Source organism: Lycium barbarum, chromosome 7 (genome assembly GCF_019175385.1).
Source record: "Lycium barbarum isolate Lr01 chromosome 7, ASM1917538v2, whole genome shotgun sequence".
NCBI lineage: Eukaryota > Viridiplantae > Streptophyta > Magnoliopsida > Solanales > Solanaceae > Lycium > Lycium barbarum.
Genome location: NC_083343.1, coordinates 54,394,776 through 54,408,517, shown reverse-complemented (window position 1 = coordinate 54,408,517; position 13,742 = coordinate 54,394,776).

Sequence of the window (13,742 nt, the reverse complement as noted above, 5' to 3'; positions counted from 1 at the left end):
AAATATCATCAAGTCTACTCGCAAACCCTGATAAAGCTCGGTAAATTTGTCATACCTCAAATCCAAACTGAAACTCATCGAATCTGTGATAGTGATTTATTAGGAACCCATAAGTTCTCCCAGAAATATAAACATGGTCTATCAAGCTTTAATCGAACAATTCTGACCTGGAATGAATGCCCAACCCTTAAATATCACCAATGGTAACTAGAAGTGAGTCCAACTTTCCAAAACCAGTCACCGTACTACCACACATTTGTTGCGGCCAAGTGTAATCTTTTCTCATCCAAATTCACTCATTTCTATCACCCTCGACCCTAAAAGCCGAGTCCTGACCAGGCTGTCAACTTAGTACTAAAGAACTATACCTTATGATTGTCATCTTTATGTTTCTCAATCTTTACCTGATATGCAAATCTGATATGACCCAGAACTTTTTGACGCAAAACCTGTAATTCATAGGCCGACAATATGTAGTTCACATATATAAAAGAAAGAAAGAAATCAACAAACAGGCAAGTAAAATATCATGTATGGTTACTAAGCAAATACCAGTCATCTCACGGTAATAAGAACAACAATAGATTTTTGTAACCATAAGTCATAGCCTAGGAGAAAGTCTCTAATCCTCGAATCCATCAATTCCCAAGTATGTATAGAGATACCAAGTGAGATTATCACCACAGGTACAGGAATACCACGCCCGAGTATCACCACAAGTACAATAATACCAAGTCTAAACAAATGATACAAATATTTGAATATGAATCCATATGCAATGCAATGATACATACATGCTCCAGGATGAATACCTCCACGCCTGCTAGTCATAACATATGGGGGACCCGCGAAGTCCATGTACCTACTATGGCGTGAAGCCAATCCTATAGCTGTTGCGAAACGTGCAACTCGATCCAATATATGTTACGAAACGTGCCACTCGATCCAATGATGTGTTGCAGCGCGCAACCTGATCCCAATATATAAGTATGAATGCATGGATGATATCAATGTCAACAAGAGTATATTAATGCCAATCGTGCCACACATGGAAACATCTCACCGTATCATGAATAAGTCAGAACCTATCAATACCAATCGTGCCCCATATGGACACATATCACATTATCACCAATAAGTCAATTCCTTCCTCTTTACAAGATAATAAACAAAACAAGGACAGATACGGGTTCACAATCATAATATGGCAACAAGCCAATACACAGCAAGAGGCAACGATCACATATAAACTATGGAATGTATGTCGTACTCTACCTTAGCCTCAATTAGAGGCATCAACCACAAAAGCTCTCAAGTCATGTTATAATATGCAGATCAACATTTCATTTCTCAATAACACCATTCCTATTTCATATGACAATGAAATCACAAGAGGGAGAGGGGAAAATAAGTCAGTCCCAAGAATATCATACATATATAGTAGGGCAAAAAACCCAATCTCAACAATCATGGTGGCGAGCCCACATAGTAAAACAAACAATACCAACCTAATAATATCAATCCCAACTTCATACCCGAAGGCTTAACATGCTTTCTCTATCAATTCTAACTTTTACGTATGCTTTGCTAACTAAAGTCTATCCGAAGGGTAAGCTGTAACCTACCTGGTAGCCGAGCGGAAGCCACAAACAATCACACCTTTTATTTTCCCTTTCCTATGCTTCTAAATATACAAAGTCTACTCATAATCGAATTCTATATTAAAAATAAGGAAGAACAACACCCCCATTGCTATACTTAGCTTTTGAATCAAATTCAACTATGGAGAAAGGGGGAACGGGCCTACAAGGGTAAAATGGGTATTTCTAAGGTAAAATATGCAATTAAACATTCTAGGAGTTCAATCCTACTAATCAATTGCTAAAATAACTCAAAAATGGGTCAGTTTGGTTATTCAAGTGAAAACCCCCAATTTGGGTATAAACCCTAACTTTCCGACATTCAAATTCGTCAACATAAATAGATGATTCAAGCCTATTAGACATTAATTCATCAATTCCCATGCTTAGATTAGTCACTTCCACCAACAAAGCTTATTTTTTTAAGACTACAACTCATATTATGAAGAAACCAAAAAACCCATCTTGCTTCTTAAGTTCTATGAATTTCCTATCATGGATTCATGCTTAAGGAATATAAATGAAAGAATTCAAGCTGAGGGAACTTACCCTCAAGAAGAATCAACCAAGAATCTCCGCAATTTGCCTCAAACGTGCTTAGGAATAAGAAGTGAAGGAATGGAAAATAAAAGGGTTTTGTCTAGGAAATTAAATAGGATTTTCGACCCGACATTCGCTGCAGCGGTCGGACTTCCACTACAGCAGGCCCACCACAGTGGATCCCAGCCTACTGTGGTGACCCATTATGAACCAAACGCACCTGCCATAGTGGACCAGGCCCTGTTGTGGCAGGTCCGCTAGAGTGTACACCAGATACCAGAATTCTTCTGGTTTTTTGCAATCTTTATCACAAAATCTGACAATCACCCAAGACCTCCCAGATATATATCAGATAGGCAACCGGACATAAAAAAATTCTACGGACTCATTCGTGGTCTCAGAATTCCCAACGGAGGTCTATTTGACCGGGTCAACACCCAATAGGCAATGACCAACATTCCGACCAATAACCCAAAATGCTCTCGGGTGTTTCGAGAACCGAATTGAACATCCCATCAAGTCACAATCGACCATCCAGACGTCTCAGAATCGACAAATGTTTTAAAAAGGTCTGTTCACTCAAATGTCAACTATTGATTAAATAATTTTTACTTTAAGGCTCGATTTCACAATAGTCATCATAAACCTCGCTCGATCATTTCAAAATTGTACCACCCATCCCAGCGTGTCAAAATTGTACTCATAGGGCTCAAGGAAGGTTCACGAGGGTAAATGGGTCAAAATACTATAACAACCGAACGGGTCATTACACACTCCTTGAAAGATAAATTAGTACTGGTGGGAGGGTTGTAGATCACTGAAATATGTAATCTTACTGAAATATGTAATCTTTCATTTGACTCGTCATAATCCCTCATTGATAAGAAAGGACTATCAGCGAAATAGAATGAGTATGACATTTTAAGTAAGATTTTGTGAAAGAAGAGTTGTGCTTGTCCTAAACTGTTGAATACTTGATATAAGAAAGGGGTTCAACTACAACTTCTTGGGAAGAAATGGATTTTATGGTGGTAGGTGTCCAAGACAGAGCTATTTAATGAGAAGGAGTTTTTCAAGATTGACTGGTGTGTGTACACCCCTTTTTTTTGTCATGACCACCAATTCTCAATGGTTGGCTGTGACACTGAAGGCCGGAACAAGTTGAGCAACATGTTTTATAGCCTGACTGTACTAATAATAATCAAGGATTGAATACATACATGAAGTACTAATGTAGAGTCCGATGCATTTGCTAATTCATGGAAGATGTGATTGAATTGTTCTTTAGACATTATGAGATCACTACCTTATCATAGCACACGACATACGACAAAATGTACAAGATTTAGTAGAATATTATTCAATTTTAGGCTCATTAACTTTGAAGCAACTATTCTAACCAATCATTGAGGGGTACCTAATCAAACTTAATCATCCACAGTTCTAACTTGTTTTACTCATTGATATTTGGCACAAATATCATGTTTTGTGTCGTATTACAACTTCTTCTTATGAGTTTTATCGCTTAATTCATGACGTAGCCGTCGTATTTGAACTTATGTCGTTACCTTTTCATGTGTATAGGTACGATGCCGACAAACGATGGAAAATGCGCTTGAAGTGATTGGAATTCGTAGCATATGTCGATTGGCTGAGGTGACGAGTCGATGACCGCAAAGGACGAACAAAGAAGAAAAAGAAGAGTTAACCACTGAAGGAACCTCGCTTTCCTTCCGCCTCGCGGAAGGATCGCGAGAAGCTTCAGAACTTCAGGCTATCGATCCGCACCGCGTGAAGAAAGCAGAACAACCAAACTCAGACATCAAGTTGCGCGATCGATCCTGTTATATCCCGCATTTTATGCAATCGGATAATTCAAAACAATCGCGGGAAGACAACAAGCAAGGCCACATTTTATTTTGTTTGGCACATGAGTTGTTTATGAAAAACCTAGAAGTGAAGATAATGAGAAGGGTCAAGAGCATAAAGGGAAGTTGCAATATGACTCTTGGGAATATGGAAGAAGACGAAGGGTAAATTTGGAATTCGGAAAAAAAAATTATTTTCATAAATTACAAGAACTAACAAAAATATAATTGGGCTTGAATTTTTTTAAGAGGAAAGGGAGGCCCAACCGGCCATGGTGTGGGCTTAGCCCATGTAGGGGGTTTAATTCATTAAATAAGAGATGACTAAGTCATCTTTTCCCTAAAGTTCTCTAGAAATTTCAAGACTTTTAGAGAAAAGAAAAGAAGGAGAAAAACAATTAGGTCATTCGGCCCTAGCAAAAATTGCCAAGAAAAATTGACAAAATCCCTCCAAAAATTATTTCCAACTCATTAAAGGGTCCTTAACAAGGTGGAGTTGTTGTTGAAGCAAGAAAAATTCATAATCATACAAGTTGCCAAGTTGTAGTCAAGTGAGAAGTTGAAGAATAAAGGTGAGTTTTGATCTTGTTTTATGTGTTATAAATGGTTTATATGTGTTGTAGTATGCTAAAATGGATGAAATTAATGAAGGAAAGGAATATGGTATGTGGCCGTGCACATGTATGCATGTGTAGTAAGCATGCTTCAATTATTTTATTTAGTGTTTGGTTATTATTGTGGTGAATGCTATGTTAAAGATGGAAATTGGATGATGTTATTGAGGTTGACCGTGTAGTGTGTAGTGTGTATATAGCCGTGCATGTGTGTTGAGTTGTGAAGGGATAGTGAGCAAGTTTATTTAGCATTTTAGTTGTTATATTGTGGATTTTATATTGCAAGTAAAGATTTGATAACCTTGGTAAGGGTTGGTAGTTGGAAGATTGTGTAAATTAAAAATAATGTTCTTGCATGAATGGCATGTAATGATATCAGTATGGTGTTGTCGGAATATATATTATAAGGTTGAGATTGTGTTCATTGGATTTCGGAGGTTTTGAAGAAAGTAGTAAATTGATACCATGTATCTTGAATTGAATATGTGAATCGCTAGTGTGGTTGTTGAATTTATATTGATAGTTTGGCCGGGTTTGAATTCCCGGATTGTGATTGATGGGAATTTGACTAAGTTGAATGTTGAGGATGGTATATTTACAGAGGAAGTGCTGCCGAAATTTCGGTAGCCAAGTATTACCTTAAGATTTCAACTCTAAATACCTTAATGAAAGTTTGGGTAAATGTGACCAAATTGCAGATTTTGGCGGATTTGCAGCTTGAATTCGGAATAGCAAAAGGAGCGGAAAGAGGTATGTAAGGCTTCACCCTTCTTTCTATGGCATGTCTTAGGTGTAATAAGTCGGGTACGAGCCTCGGGGACAACCCTATTCCCCGGAACCTGCACCTAAAGTTTTCTCCTTTTTGTTCAATAGAATTGAACTAGAAAGTGTGCAAAATGATGGAAAGATCGTCTAAACCCCTAGAACTTGCATAAATGGGACCCGAATACCCTAGAACCCTCACAAGTAATGCTATGACATGTAACGTATGCAAATAGTATACGCTGCCTCATCCGGCCCGAGGTGGGCCCGTTATTCTCGGATTTTCCTTATAGTCTTGTCTGACTTACTTGAAGTGAATCTAAAGGGGACCTTTGATCCCGATTTCGTCACCAAATGATAGGTATTATGACTACTCTAACGAGGATACTTCCAGGATGATAATGACAACAATGATGCTAGACAAGAGTATATGCCTATGATAAGTACTACCGGAACGATTCCATGACTAAGATTTCTAAGCTAAGTATTCTATGTGAATAGGAAAATGATAAACTAATTCTTGAATCTTAATTATATCCCCTAGCTATGACTTTACTTTCTAAAGACTCCCAAGTCTATGAACTGTCATCTATGACGCCCACGATTTCATTCTACGTTTACTTTAATACTATTCTCCGTTGACCATCTCACCTTAAAATATTCGTTCCTTCGGGGTGAGACAAGAACGATCACGAGTATTCCATAATGTAATCGGAGGTCACCGACCTTACGTCACTCCGATGGCTACATGATTTTTCCTTGGGCTCCTTTGTGTGCTTATATGATAGATATATATAAAACACGTATATGTATACAAGCTATGTATATGAATACAAAAAAATATGTGTACGCATATAAGATGTGTATATGCATACAAAGTACATAAATGCAAGCTATGTATATGAACCTGGGCTGGGGGGAAGGGATACATGGGGGAATGGGAAGGGAAATATGTTTCACTGCCACCTGATCAGCTGGCTTATCATCCCGGACGCGGGGTGCCCGGACGCGCGATATATGGGTGAGCCGGTGCATATCGGCGCTATGTGGGTGAGCCGACATTCTTCGGCGCTATGATATGACCTACCATGTCATGACCAGACATGCTATGATAAGATATGCTATGGTAAGCTATACTATGACATGATATGCTATGATCTGCCACGACAGGACATGACATGACAAGCTATGCTATGCTATGAAACGCTATGACATGCTATGCTATGGTAAGACATGCTATGACACGCTATGCTATGACACGACACGCTATAACATGCTATGCTATGACATGATGTACTATGATATGATATACTATAGCCTGACATACTATGACACGATATACTATGACGCGATATGCTACGACAAGACAAGATAAGATATGATACGATATGATAATACATGGCATGATATAAGCTCTATTTTCTATGTCCTATGACTCCATGATATTATTAATTATACACTATGTTATTGCTTGTGTTATCTTCCATGCCTTACATACTCGGTACACTATTCGTACTGACGTCCCTTCTTGTGGACGCTGCGTTTCATGCCGCGCAGGTCAGCAGACAGGTGGACTTGATCCTTAGGAGCTCTACCAGCGGTACTCTACAGCGCTCCAGTTGTTCCGGAGCCTCACTTCAGTGGTACTATTTTGTGTATGTATTCTCGGGCACGACAGTACTCGGCCCTTTCTATGTATAAATGTACTACGTCTAGAGGCTCGTAGACAGATATGCACAGTCAGTTATGTACAGTGAGATATGTGGTATTTTGGCATCTTAATGCTGCTATGTAAAGTGATAGCAAAGTCTACTAGTCTATGTTCATAATGACGCTGCTAATGTTAATGTTCAAAAAAAAAAAAAATATGGCACAGTTCATACGGCCTGCTAAGAGGTAAGAGTAAAATGATAGATAAGGGGTGCTCGGTACAAGTATCGGGTACTCGTCACGGCCCCTAGTCGGGTCGTGACAGATCCGCATCGCGGGCAAAAGGCGAGAAGCTGCAGATCATTGCGCGATCCGTCCGCGATGCGGAAGGAAAGCGGGACTCTGCGGATGTTTTCCCGATTAGACTAGGATTTGGATTCCTTATTTATTATTTTTACCCTAGCCTATATATAGACGTTTTGATAGCTGAGAACGGTATTCTGGGATTATTCAAGGATTTGTAAGCCACCGTTCTCCTTTTTCTCTCTCTAGGTTATTTTATTTTTCATCTTTTTCAACCCTAGTTTATTCATGGCTTCTATTGTCTATGATCGAATCATGAGTATCTAAATCTCCTAGTTCTAGGGTTGTGGCGAAAGACTTGAAAGTTGATTTGATGACGATTATTATCTATTGATTTTCCATATTGTGGGTTGCTGATTTATTCTTGGTTTTAATTGTTTGATTATCTGGCCAATAGTTAGACACTATCTGTGGTGCGTGAATTGAACTTGAGAAAGGGAATTCACGTACGTAATAAGAATAAATAGAGTTTGTTCGATTTAATCGTTTCGCTAATGAGGATAGAGATATACCCTTTAGCCCTACTTAGTTGAAAACGGAGAAATAAACGTGTTCTTGTTACCTCTGATGACCATAGAGATATAGGCGTTATGGTAACATTTACAAGCTTGTGAGCAGTTCGAGAGAATATCATAAAGCATAATTAACCCGTTAACTAGTAACCCAGGAAATAAAATAGGAGGAATTGTCTGAAGATCAACTGGATTGTCAAAAGACATAACACTAGATCTTTCTCTCATCTGATAATTCTTACTGTCCTTGTCAACATAGTCCCAGTCATAAAAACACCCATCACAAATTGTTTACTTTTCAAGTTTTAGTTTAGTACAACAAACAATCTTGATTTTCACTTTCTTGAATAGTTTCATTCGAATTTGAATTAGTTTGACAGTAGAATCTAAGTCTCTGTGGGATCGATATCTGGACTTAACAGTCTATATTACTTGTACGACCACGTATACTTGCGTGTGCGTTTGTGAGCAACAAGTTTTTGGCGCCGCTGCCGGGGACTTAGCAGTACTACTGTTTTTCTAATTTGGATTTTTGAATTTCTATTCATGTTTTCATTTATTTATTATTCTATTTTATTTTTAATTTAATATTTTTGTTAGTTTGCTTGATATGGAATCTTGGAGTAAAAATTGGTCGAATATTGGTTGTTCCTATTTTGGTGATCCTTGTTTGATTTGTGGGGGACCCCACTTGTGGCAACACTGTCAAAATATTTTCGGGAATGGGTTGTGTGCACCTTCCCAATCTTGTGAGTGGAGTATTTGTAATATATGTGGTGGTCAAGACGGTCATTGGAATGGTTGTCCTAACTCTCACTCCCCATCCCCGAGCCCATATATGATGATTCTCCTGTTATTTGTGATGTTGACAGTAGTAACGAAGTGGAGGAGGCGGAAAGTCTTGCTCGGGTTAGCGATATGATGAAGCAAATAGGGGAGAAAATGATGGAGCATGATGCATTAATGAGAGAGCAAAACGCAGAAATGTGGAAAGCCATAGAGAGGATTCGTGCCAACCTCACAGAGATGCAGGCCGAGGCCGAAACTTGTAATGATCTACAAGTTATAGGCTTAGCCAATACTCAAGACAAACCTCAAACAAAAGAAGAGAGCGAGTTCCCACAAGTAGATAGCTTTGAAGAAGCAGAGATAGTGAGCCAATCTTGGCTAACAGAACAAGCTCAACAAATGAAATTTAATGTGTTTCTCCGTGATGGTCTTACAAGCATGGCTACACAACTGATAGAAGGAAGAACCGAGCTCGGACAAGAGATAGACCAATTTGGCTCAGATATCCATGGCTTGCAGGCACAAATGCATAAAAAGGTTGAGGCATCTATTGCCCAACTACATATTACCTTGGATAGTGGCCCGCATATGGAGCATATAGAGGAAATTCAACCATTCGATCAGATCTTTGTTGATAATGCCATTGTTGAGGAGGTATACAAAACTGAAGATGTTAGAAAAAATGCAGTTTTAGAGTTAGGGCATGTTGGTCCTCGTTCTGAACATTTTTCTACATTATGCGTGGTTGGCGACATGGAAATCGAGCCTTCCACATTGATGAAGCAGTGTATAGATGAGGAACAAGAGTCTTACATCCTGAAATTTGCCACACCGAAAAGACAAAGCGACATTCCTCACTTAAGGGCCAAGAAGTTCAAGAAACGATATCTATTGATTGGTTTCTTTATTTTCACACCACCGCCCCAGAAGCGTGATAGAAAATTGGAAGCAAAATTAGGGGTGAAATTCATAAGTTCGAGGTGGAGGAAAAAGTTGATTCATGTCGTGCCACGACGATTAGGGGAAGTCTGAGTACCCAAAAGTTGAAAGCTGAGGAGCATGCCAGAGTTTTAAGTGTGGGGTCATTCGCCCCTTGATGATGAGAGCATGTTGCTAGCTAGGCCCTAGTGGGCCCCAGGGAGTATTTCTTACCTTGCTGGAGCTTTATTTGATTTCAAATATACATGCATTGAGGGCATTGCATAGTTTTAAGTGTGGGGTGGGAAAATACGTCCCTGGTTTGTAACAACATGTTTTGAGGTTGTGGATGATGATTAGTATGCCTTAGGTTTTTTTTTTTCGTTTTGCATCTTAGTGTCAAAAAAAACATATATAGAAAAAAAAAATCAAAAAGATTTTATTTTCTGTATTTGTCTTTGTTAACTTCTTAAGCCCCTCATTAGTAGGCATTCATCATCCACCCCCTTTGGTTTTCTTATGGCCTCGGTTCTTTCCCGAGGGGGGGCCTTTGAACCGGGCGTAGGTAGATTTTTTTTTTAGTCATAGGAAGGGCTATTCCTGATGACTGGTGGATGACAACCTGCTTGAGGGAAAATCAGTCCGTATGCTAGGTACATTCAAATGCTAGGTGCACGGGATAGGTAAAGTCTTGGTATATGAGCGATCTTGAAATGTTTTATGAAAGCATGCCGTGAACTTGTATTACTTTTCTTGGAAACACTTGAAAATGGTTTTTGTGTTGACTCGTATGACCCACTTGGCATTGTTGATTTCCATTGTGTTTGATTGTTTTGAGGGACAACCGGATCCTTCTTGCGTTGATTATGTGCCATGTGTGAGTAAGGTTTCGTTTTTGAATCCATGTTTGGTATTGACATCTAGAACTTGCCCTCTGTGTGCACAAAGCGAAATGAAGCTTGGTTGAGCCTAGAAAGTGATAGAGGCGTTTCTTTGATTAGTCACTAAAAAGCCTCAAAATTTATCCTACCAGCGTGCAAATAACACCCTAGTTAACCCCGTTGAGCCATTAGCCTTTTCTTTGATAGCAGTTAATTAGCCTTACCCCTTCGTTCGACAACACTCAATGTTTGATCCAAAACACTCCTAAAAGCACTTTAATCAATTTACATGCATAATGTGAGTTGGGAGGCGAAAAGAGGGGAAATGGTTGTTAACTGTAATCTAGGAAGACAATGGGAGCACCGAGTGAACAGAACTAATTCACGTGTTAGTTGGGAATGGATCAGAAAAAAAAACAGAAAGAGAAAACAAAGAAATCCAAAAAAAAAGTGTAGCGAAAAAGTTTTCCTTCTAACTTGTGTGATTTTAAAAAGAGTGGTGCTTAAACAAAGAAAATGGGGTGAATTGGGAGAAATTTAAAGGTTAGTTGGTGTTGAATAAGGGCTAATAAAGCAATATTGCAAGAATGACGAATGTATAAGTATTAAAGTGCTTAGCGAGGGTAGTCACTATTATCCAAATAATTCCTACCCGTCCCGTAGCCTACATTACAACCCTCGAAGTCCTACTTGATTCTAGGCTCGTCTGACTTGTATTAGTAGAGTGGTTACACTACGGGCAAGCATATGGTATGTCGTACATTACATGTGACGTTCTTTGTGAGAGTGAGTGAATTTATTGATTTCAGGTCCATTGAGTTAAACATATGATTCTTGATGAGATATGGACTATTTTGTTGTGGTGAGGGCACATAATTAGCAATAGAGTGGTGAAGTGTTGATTTCTTGATCATAAGGTGACCTATATGCATTAAAGTGGTGTCGTTGAGTCAACTGTTTTGAAATTTGAAATTTCTTCTTTGAAAAGAAGTACTTGTTGCTAAAACTAAGGCTTTTAAAACCTTTGGCATGGCTTTCGCAATCTGGGTCGCTGGTTTGTTTTTGAAAAATCTCGCTTCAAGAGTTAGCCATACTAGCCGAACCCCGTTGCAGACCTGTTTGAATGAGTGAGCTAGAAATGTAGTCTGATGTTGGTTTGTGTTTGCTCGATGGCGAGCAAAGTTAAGTGGGGGGTGGTGATATTTGGCACAAATATCATGTTTTGTGTCGTATTACAACTTCTTCTTATGATTTTTATCTCTTAATTCATGACGTAACCATCGTATTTGAACTTACGTCGTTATATTTTCAGGTGTATAGGTACGATGACGACAAATGATGAAAAATGTGCTTGAAGTGATTGGAATTCGTAGCATATGTCGATTGGCTGAGGTGATGAGTCGATGACTGCAAAGGACGAACAAAGAAGAAAAAGAAGAGTTAACCACTGAAGGAACCTCGCTTTCCTTCCGCCTCGCGGAAGGATCGCGAGAACCTTCAGAACTTCAGGCTATCGATCCGCATCGCGTGAAGAAAGCAGAACAACCAAACTCAGACATCAGGTTGCGCGATCGATCCGCATTGCGCGCAAAAGGCGAGAAGCTGCAGATCATTGCGCGATCCGTCCGCGATGCGGAAGGAAAGCGGGACTCTGCAGATGATTTCCCGATTAGACTAGGATTTGGATTCCTTATTTATCATTTTTACCCTAGCCTATATATAGACGTTTTGATAGCTGAGAACGGTATTCTGGGATTATTCAAGGATTTGTAAGCCACCGTTCTCCTTTTTCTCTCTCTAGGTTATTTTATTTTTCATCTTTTTCAACCCTAGTTTATTCATGGCTTCTATTGTCTATGATCGAATCATGAGTAGCTAAATCTCCTAGTTCTAGGGTTGTGGCGAAAGACTTGAAAGTTGATTTGATGACGATTATCATCTATTGATTTTCCATATTGTGGGTTGCTTATTTATTCTTGGTTTAAATTGTTTGATTATTTGGCCAATAGTTAGACACTATCTGTGGTGCGTGAATTGAACTTGAGAAAGGGAATTCATGTACGTAATAAGAATAAATAGAGTTTGTTCGATTTAATCGTTTCGCTAATGAGAATAGAGATATACCCTTTAGCCCTACTTAGTTGAAAACGGAGAAATAAACGTGTTCTTGTTACCTCTGATGACCATAGAGATATAGGCGTTATGGTAACTTTTACAAGCTTGTGAGCAGTTCGAGAGAATATCATAAAGCATAATTAACCCGTTAACTAGTAACCCAGGAAATAAAATAGGTGGAATTGTCTGAAGATCAACTGGATTGTCAAAAGCCATAACCCTAGATCTTTCTCTCATCTGATAATTCTTACAGTCCTTGTCAACATAGTCCCAGTCATAAAAACACCCATCACAAATTGTTTACTTTTCAAGTTTTAGTTTAGTACAACAAACAATCTTGATTTTCACTTTCTTGAATAGTTTCATTCGAATTTGAATTGGTTTGACAGTAGAATCTAAGTCTCTATGGGATCGATATCTGGACTTAACAGTCTATATTACTTGTATGACCACGTATACTTGCGTGTGCGTTTGGGAGCAACACTCATAATGTTCTCTTCCTAAGGCTTTTGTGAAAATGTTTGCATTGTTTTTCAGTGGCATAAAATTGGATTGAAATAAGACCCTTCTCAACATTGTCTGGCAAAAACTAGTGTCTTCTGTCAATGTATTTGGTTCTTTTATCTGAACGAGTTTTCTTGCAATGTTGATAGCACTACTGCTATCACGGAATATAAGGACACAATCAATTTCCATACCAAAATCTTTTAATTGTTGCTTAATCCATAGCAGTTGAGCATATCATGATGCAGCCGCCATGTATTCTGTCTCAGTAGTAGATAGTGCCACAAAATTTTGTTTCTTTGTTGCCCAGGAGACCAAACATGATCCAAAAAAGTGTGCCATACCTATAGCGCTCTTTCTATCTACCAAATACCTTATGTAATCGGTATTAGCATATCCAACTAGGTCGAAGTGGCTACCTCTAGGATACCATAGCCCCAACTCACTTGTTTCTTTCAAATATCTTATGATTCTATTCACAGCTTTTAAATGAGACTCTTTAGGATTTGCTTGAAATCTTGCACATAATCCCACATTGAATACAATGTCAGGTCGACTAGAAGTGAGATACAGAAGAGAGCCAGTC